Source organism: Mesoplodon mirus (assembly GCF_964341445.2).
Source record: "Mesoplodon mirus genome assembly, chromosome: 10".
NCBI classification, from domain to species: domain Eukaryota; kingdom Metazoa; phylum Chordata; class Mammalia; order Artiodactyla; family Ziphiidae; genus Mesoplodon; species Mesoplodon mirus.
Window position 1 is genome coordinate 2391504 of NC_138986.1, and position 8797 is coordinate 2400300.

At 47.6% G+C, this 8797-nt stretch overlaps 1 pseudogene across 1 annotated transcript; it reads left to right on the forward strand.

Moving 5' to 3' along the window:
* The first annotated feature begins 1815 nt into the window (after nt 1-1815).
* On the forward strand, nt 1816-3424 carry LOC309810925 (methionine adenosyltransferase 2 subunit beta-like; annotated as a pseudogene). The gene is made up of 2 exons: nt 1816-1923; nt 2291-3424. The product of its transcript is annotated as a methionine adenosyltransferase 2 subunit beta-like (transcript).
* The last annotated feature ends 5373 nt before the right edge of the window (nt 3425-8797 follow it).

Genomic DNA, 8797 nt, shown 5'->3' on the forward strand with positions numbered 1-8797 from the left:
TATTTTAAAACTGACTGTGGTGATGGTGGCACAACTCTGTGAATAGACTAAAAACTGTTGAACTGTATACTTGACATGGGTAAACTGCATGGTGTGTACATACCTCAATAAAGCTGTTTAAATTACTGGAAAGTGACAGGAACTGCATTACGGCATGTTCCAGCCTGCAATGCACACCCTGACCATTTTCTGGCCCCAAAGTTTGTCTCAGCTATCCCAGCTTGTTCTTTGGTGAGTTACACCCAGCAACTGGGTGTGGGACTGTAGGCTGCAGAGAAAATATTTCTATATTTCTGCATGGTTAGGGCTTACTGAACAAATTTTACTGGGACCTTGGACAAAGGGCGGGTCTTTACTGAATAGAGATTCACCTTTCTCATGGTCTGTGCTTACACTTCAAAAGGGTTTGAGACCTGGAGCCATGGAGATATTCCAGCAATCTCTCCTCCTGGAGACATTTAATTGCAATCCAAAGAGTAAGAACCCAGGAGTCTTCCCCCTTTCTTCCTGAGGAGGATTTACTTATACTGGGAGAATCAAGTTGCTTTCCCTCTCTCAGGAGGAGAGAGGAACAATGTACATATAAGCCTGCAGATTCTTATTTCAGGGTTTCTCACCTACAGTACGGACCCCCGAAAGGGGTTAGGTGACAGCAATCTGGCCCTCACCACCTCACCACAGAAGGGGAAAAACTAGAGCAAAGGAAGCAAATCTGGTTATCGCTCTTGGGGATAATCAGTTCCCACCCAGGAAACCCCACCTCGACTTTCAGGACAACACAAATAAACACGGGCGTGGGAAAATTACCAAGGTATGTCCACTCCGGCCCTCACCACCATCAGAATCAAGCCTAGGCCACTATACAGATTTCAACCAAAACTTCAGTGCAAATTACTACCTGCTTGCCTGCAGTGAGCAGTCCCACTCCTCAAAGATTCCACACCTTGCTCTCTGAACTACGTCCTGGTCCTGCTGGTGGACAGAAGCCCTGCGTTCTGCTCATCTTGTCAGAAAATGTTGAGGTCCCGCCTCTGCAACCTACACAGTCTTACCTGTAAAAGAGGAATAAGTAATTCCCCTTATGTTGGGAGCATCATAGAGGAGCATTTGTCACCGACCTAAAGGGACAGCAGTGACTGAAACAAAGTGCCTGCCTTGTGAACTCCCATCCTCCTGGGAGAGCGCTCCACCAGCTGAAAAGGTTGTCACAAGCTGCTTTCGTCTACTCCTATGCATGGCGGTTATTAGTAACAGTTCCCAATGCAAATCATCTGTCTGAAGAGGCAAAAGGTAAAAACCAATGAGAATGCATCCATCATGCCTTCCATTTCTCTGGTGTGTACTAAACAGTCTTGCTGGCTGAGAAGCTTTCAGGGAGGGGTCTTTATAAACGTCAAATTTAATACAGTCTGGTTTCTGATGAAGGAGCAAAGGCAGTTCGGTGGAGAAGGGATAGTTTTTCTCCAATGGTGCGCGAACAAATGAACATCCAATACGTATAGGGTTGGCCAAGAAGTTTGTTCGGGTTTTTCCATATGACGTTATGGAAAAAATAAAATTAAAAAATAAAAATCCTGCTGCGGTACCACCAGGCTGTTTCTTTGCCCATCTTCCTAGGCTCCTGCCTGGTTTTACGCCTGATTCTCCATCCTGTATCTTCCCAAGAAACTGCATTTCTGTCTAAGTTAGGGATAGACTGAGACTGTTGTCTGCAACCAGGAAGCTTGCCATTAAACCAGAGGGTACAGAGCAAGCAGCTGACGGCAGCAGGCTGCCAAGGGCCTCTGTGACGCTGATACCCCTGGAGCAGGCGTGATGCCCGGGAGACGACCAGATGTGTCCCTCTGCACGGAGAGCAGCAGGCCGCATGCCCGCTGCGTGAAGGCTCGTGAGAACGGGGAGGAGACGGGCGCCAACGGCGCTGCAGACTCTCCCGCCAAAGGTGCTCAGGATTCGAGTTTCAGGAAGGAACTTTCAATATTTCTCATTTGATCTACAGAATCTGCTCAAACTTCAGACGCCTACCTCTTTTCAATGACCAGCGCTCCTTGATAACAGACTTACACTGTTTCTCCCTCTCCACTGTTTTCTGCTGGCTAGACTCCTAGCCTACTGACTAGGGCAGGGCCTCGCTCAGCAGCCTGTAACATCTGGGACTACCTTCTGCTAGAGGAGGGATACGAAATGACCTGCACAAAGCTAGCTATAAACATACATACTCTGAATAGACACAAGAGCCCAACAAACTATACATTTTAAAAGTCTGACAGATCGGCCGGCCCGGTCCTAGGGGAGGAAGGCCGAGGGCGCTGGAGTGAAAACAAATCTGCGGCGACGCCAACACGGCGGGCACGGTGGGCGGGAGACGGAGCTCTGTATCCACTTTGTCCCCGTGAACTGCCCTTTGGTGGAAGAGGAAGTTAGCAGCCCCAACTGGCGGGTTCTGATTACTGGTGCCACCAGGCTTCTTGGCAGAGCTGTGTACTAAGAATTTCAGCAGAATAATTGGCATGCTGTCGGCTGTGGTTTTAGAAGAGCAAGACCAAAATCTGAGCAGCTGAATCTCCTGGAGTCTAAAGCAGTTCATCACATCATTTATGATTTTCAGCCCCATGTCCTAGTACATCGTGCAGCAGAGAGAAGGCCAGATGTTGTCGAAAATCAGCCGGATGCTGCTTCTCAACTTAATGTGGATGCTTCCGGGAACTCGGTGAAGAAAGCAGCTGCAATTGGAGCATTTCTAATCTGCATTAGCTCCGATTATGTTTTTGCTGGAACAAACCCACCTTATAGAGAGGAAGACGTACCAAGTCCCCTAAATCTATATGGCAAAACAAAACTAGAAGGAGAAAGGGCCGTCCTGGAGAACAATTTAGGAGCTGCTGTTTTGAGAATTCCTGTTCTGTACAGAGAAGTTGAAAAGCTTGAGGAAAGTGCCGTGACTCTTATGTCTGATAAAGTGCAGTTCAGCAGCAAGTCTGCGAACAGGGACCACCGGCAGCAGCGGTTCCCCACACACGTCAAAGATGTGGCCACTGTGTGTCGTCAGTTATCACAGAAGAGGATGCTGGATCCATCACTTAAGGGAACCTTTCACCGGTCTGGCAATGAACAGACGACTAAGTACGAAATGGCGTGTGCAACTGCACACGCCTTCAACCTCCCCAGCGGCCACTTAAGACCGATAACTGACAGTCCTGTCTTAGGAGCACAACATCCGAGAAACGCTCAGCTTGACTCCTCCAAATTGGAGACCTTAGGCATTGGCCAGTGAACACCATTTCGAATTGGAATCAAGGAATCACTCTGGCCTTTCCTCACTGACAAGAGATGGAGACCAACGGTCTTCATTAGCATTATGTGCGGTGGCGGTGGTGTTTTAAATGAGCAGTATGTGGCACTTTTTAAAGAAACAAGGAGATAGTTTTGTACAAGTGCTCTTTAACTGGGACTCATGATCTTTCCGGTGAACGATGCTCTTGCACTGGTGAAACTGTCTAAGGAAACCAAGGACAATAATGCCTTGTTTGAACTAACGAGTTTTCTGTTTATCATTCTGTTCTGGCTTAACTTGCTGTTTGAATATAGTAAATTATGATTCTCAAATATTTGAGAGCCAGGATGAAACACATCTGCTGTAGACTTTTTTTTGGATGAAATGCATTGTTCATTCCTATAAATAACCTCTACATTTTCGGGACTTTTGCATCTGTTGGTCCTTCTATGTTTTAAAGTGTGTTAAATAGTATAAAAATCATTGGTGTTCATTATTTGCTTTGCTTGAGCTCAGATCAAAATGTTTGAAGAAACTTTATTTTTGCAAGTTAAGTGTAGTTTTTATGCTTGAGATGTTTCAACTTGTTATGTATATTGGAACTCCTGCAGCTTGATGCCTCCTGCTTTTGTAGCGGTGAATGGTGAGCCTCTGAGAGAACGTGTGTGTGTATTTGTTTAATATATATGAAACTGTCCTTTTCACTCCATGTCACCAAGTGATATTTCATATGTGTGGTTATACTAATAGTAATGGGCCTTGTAAGTCTTTTGACCATTCATGAATAAAAATAAATATGTACTGCTGGCATGGTGAAAATATAAAAAATAAAAATAAATAAATCTGACAAATACCACAAACATCGCAAAATACAGGAAAATAAATATTTTCATTGACTGCCTGCTGTATTTTTGTAATACATTTTTCCTACATTGCTTTAACGGCACACTTTCTGATATCACCTCTTCATATCAGAATGACTTTTAAAAATATCTTTCTATGGAGATAAAAAAATAATTTTACTCTACAATGATTGATCAAAATGGTTTTTCAATTACTGACATATTTTAAGAGTTTCATCGATGGATGAATTCAATTACAATTCATTTTGGAAATGTCATGCATGTAAGTTTTAGAACTGTCAAATTTTGGAAACCTTTTTCGAGTTCTTTTTTCACGTGAGTTTGGAATTTATAGCATTTCAATGTTTTTTCAGTGACTAGTAACATTTTAGTAACATAGATGCTCTCTTTTAATTATGTCCATTCACCAGTTTTTCATTCATGTTCTTGTCATACAGTATATCATAGTGTTATATGGTCTTCATCAATATTTTGTGTCAAATCAGTAGTAAATCTAAATGTTTTTACAGTGTATTTACATGATGCACTCCTCTTCGTTCATTGGGTTATCAAATAACACAAGAGCCTAGTGATTATTTCTATTCAAAATTTAACTCCTGAATTACTACTTTTGGTATGATCTGAGGAAGTATTCTGTTACAATTAGCTTTTAACGTCGGGATAACTTCTGATGTTCCGTCACTCATCTTTATCACACAGACCCCAGCAGCAAGACTGAGCAAAGATGCTCATCCTGTAAATTCAAGCTTGAACCTCACCCCTTAACAGCTCAGTCTGCAGTGCACTAAGAAATTACTTTTTAATCCCATAATTCTCTTGTGAAAGGAATTACAACACATTTTGGGGTGTTAAAATCATAGTTGATGAAAATTTTTATGGCATACTGTGACTTCTCAAACAGTCTGGGTGGTTTTCACTCCGTTACCACACCAGGTCTCCTTTAAGTGGTGTGCAGTCACAGCTAGAAACCCCGGTTGGGACACCACTGACAGGGACACGAGGAAAACCCAGACCACGAACACGTTACACTGCGGGTACCTCGGTGGGGGGAAGAAGGCTTGGTGGGAAGTGGCGTCCGAATCAGGCCTCGGGAGGGCAACAGAAAGTCATCTGCCATCACCCAAGGCGCTCTCTCTTCTCCTTGCCCTCCACATCCAAGTTAAACTACATCCCGTGACTCTTACCTTCTTAGTAAAAAGACCGTTAACATTTACTGAGTATTATTTGCCGAGAACACTGCTCAACACTCTGCATACGTGACTTATGTTTCACCACAACCGCCCCGTCCGGTCAGGCAGTATTCACTCGCCCTTGTACCGACGAGCAACCTGAGAACATCGATGATAAACCACGTGCCCAACAGCACTCAGCCAGGAGGTTAGGTGTCCAGGATCCTGCTCTGTGCAGTGGTTGCAACACGTACACTCAACCCCTCTGCTCCTCAGCCTCCTGCATCTCTGCTGCCCCCACTTCCTTCTGGTGACACCCTTCCTTCTCAGAAGGGCGCCTGGCTCACTCCCCATGAGTCCGGCAACCCTGGGCAGAACCCATCAGCCCACCAGTTTCCAGGGAACCAAAGTCCAAAGATCATCCCGAACGTCATCTTTCTGGTGGTGCTGCGTGTAACATTCTCACAGGGCCCGTGAGCAGCACACGGTGGCACAGACGTGGTATTTCCCAAGTCCCCGTTACCGACTGTGCACAGAGCGTGTGCACACCTGGCACAGCACCTGGCACCCAGCACCTTAAACGTCTGCAAACACCTGCTGGAATTCTGGTATACTTCCCCCACAACGGGATGTGCAGGGAGTCAAAGGGACAGACGACAAGTACCTGGCACACCAAGGAGACGAAACACTTGCTCCCTCTCACCTGGGCCTTGAAAGAGGAGAAAGGGTAAGCGTAGCCCAGGTGTGTGCAATGGGGAAGAGGGGTCAGGGAAGGTGGCGCCCCAGCCAAAGAGCCAACACACCTGGGGCTGCAGGAGCACCTGCCATCGAGGCCCAACACCAGACTAAGGACGGTGGGTGCAGCACAGCATTCTGTATACCAAAATTTAAACATAAGGTCAGATAAAAAAATCACACATCACATGGACTGAGACAGAAGGGGGAGAGAAATGCTAAATGCCTGAAGTAAAAAGGGAACTCATTCACCAAAAATTTCCATTTCGGAAAAGCTACCATTCAGTTTTACAAACTATAAATGATTTAAAAGAGAGATTAAGATCCATATCCAATAGTCTAGTGATTTATAAAACATGCCCAAGGGCTCCTCTGGTGACGCAGTGGTTGAGAGTCTGCCTGCCGATGCAGGGAACACGGGTTCGTGCCCCGGTCCGGGAGGATCTCACATGCCACGGAGCGGCTGGGCCCGTGAGCCGTGACCGCCTGCGCGTCCGGAGCCTGTGCTCCCCAACGGGAAAGGCCACAAAAGTGAGAGGCCCTCGTACCGCAAAAACAAAACAAAACAAAACAAAATGCCCAAATTGGCTTTTAGCAACTAGAAGTGTTTGAAAATTAAACATTTACGGGAAAAATAATTTCATCATCAAATCGGAAGATTGCATAAATTGCCAAAGCAACAAACTCAGGTGAAAATATCAGAAATGACCCCTGTATATAAGGCATGGCCCAGACACCTCTATCCTGCAGCTCCCCTGTCCCTATTTCTCTCCATCCACCCTGAGATGCAGGCCCGGGGACCCCCTGCCCTCTCTTCTCCTTCCTGGTTTTGGGGAAGCAGGCCTGACTTTACCCAAAGTCACCATTCTGCAGAGGCAAAGCCCTGGTAAAGGCACAGCGTGCCCCAGAAGGTGGGGAGGGGTCCACAGGTCCCCTCCCACTGCCGGTAGCAGCACAGACTGCCCCGCGGAGACGTGACGTAAGCCTGATGCCACGTGAGAGGTCAGACCCGTCTTACCTTGCTTTGTGATCCATTTCCTACAAGGCAGAAAGGTTCCTTTTTTTTTTTTTTTTTTTCCATCAGGGTAGAAATTCTTTGCTCAAAATTCATTTTCCCTCCTAACTTTGTAGCTATTGCTCTATTACCTGTAGCATCCGGTCAGGCAATTTCATTCTCATTCCTTTAAAATGATCTGGGAAGAGTCTTTTTTTCACACTAATCAGGATCCACCCAGCTGTGGGCCTGGCTTTCCCTCATCCAGACACTCAGGTGTCTCCGAACTTATGCACATTTCTGCCAATGTTTCCTGCCTCAGTTTTAACCCTGTGGATGGACACGTAGCTGCTGCAGTCCTTAGTCAATCCTCTGTCCACATCTCCTGACCATTCTGTTTCCACCTTGGTCTTTTTGCTACACATGCAGGGGGTTCTTTACCTTTGAGGGTTACTAATTTTTTTTTTTTTTTTTTTGCGTTATCCCATCATTCAATCCAACCACCGAATGACTTGGCCCAACAATTTTTTAATCAAAAATCATTTTGGGGGCTTCCCTGGTAGCGCTGTGGTTAAGAATCCGCCTGCCAATGCAGGGGACACAAGTTCAAGCCCTGGTCCAGGAAGATCCCACATGCCATGGAGCAACTAAGCCCGTGCGCCACAACTACTGAGCCTGCGCTCTAGAACCCGTGAGGCACGACTACTGAGCCTGCGTCCTGCAACTACTGAAGCCCACACGCCTACAGCCCCTGCTCCGCAACAAGAGAAGCCACCGCAATGAGAAGCCCACGCACCGCAACACAGAGTAGCCCCCACTCACCACTAGAGAAAGCCCACGTGCAGCACCAAAGACCCCACGCGGCCAAAGATAAATACTTTTAAAACCTCATTGTGGCTGCGCCTTTTTCACGGCGGCCTTTTTAGGTACAAACGTTCTCAGATCTCAAGCAGCGCAATTAGGTTACTTCAAAAGTACTTTGTTCTCTGAATCGTTTCCCCCAAGATAAGCCAGTCTGCTGGTTCACCTCAGCCTTTGTCACACGCTGTTCACTTTCCTCCTCCGTCCAGTGTGGATGACCCGAGAGAGTGGCTGCCCTCATTTCCTCTGCACTTGTTTCCACCAAATACGCCCCTTCGTACAATGGGGGCTGGCAGTGTAGACCGTGTCAGGAGGGCAGGGTGGGTTAGTGTGCAAGGGCAGAGACCAGGTGGGGTCCCAGGCAGCCCGAGGCCGAGTCCAGGAGGGTCTGCACCTGCGCCGTGGGGCGTGCTCTTCCCCAGGTGAGCGCTGCCCTCCGGCACGTCCAACGGGGCCGTCGGTGCACGACCTCGAACCCTGCTGCTGCCCTGTGCCTGTGTCCACACTGAGCCGCAGACGGGAGGCCTGCCCACGTCCGTCAGGAGCAATGCTCCGACCAGCCTGGGGGGCGGGCGGGGCAGCCAGGCCCGCTGTCCCTGAGCCACTGCTCAGACTTGAAGCTGGGGCCTCCCTGGGTTCAGGGTAAGGACGGCTGTCCCCCTGAAAGCGTGCCGTGTTGTCCTCGGGCAGCAGCTGCCCAGCCCCAGACTGCGCTTCCCAGACCCCTGGATCTGTGGATGTGGTCGCCTTGGATCCTCACCGGGCACATACAGGGGCTGACTTCTGCTCCAGGCACCAGGGATACACACTGCTTACAAAGTCCCTGCTCCAACGGAGCTTATGGATGATAACCCAGCGCATCTCAGACAGCAATGAGAGATGAATAAAATACACAGGGCAA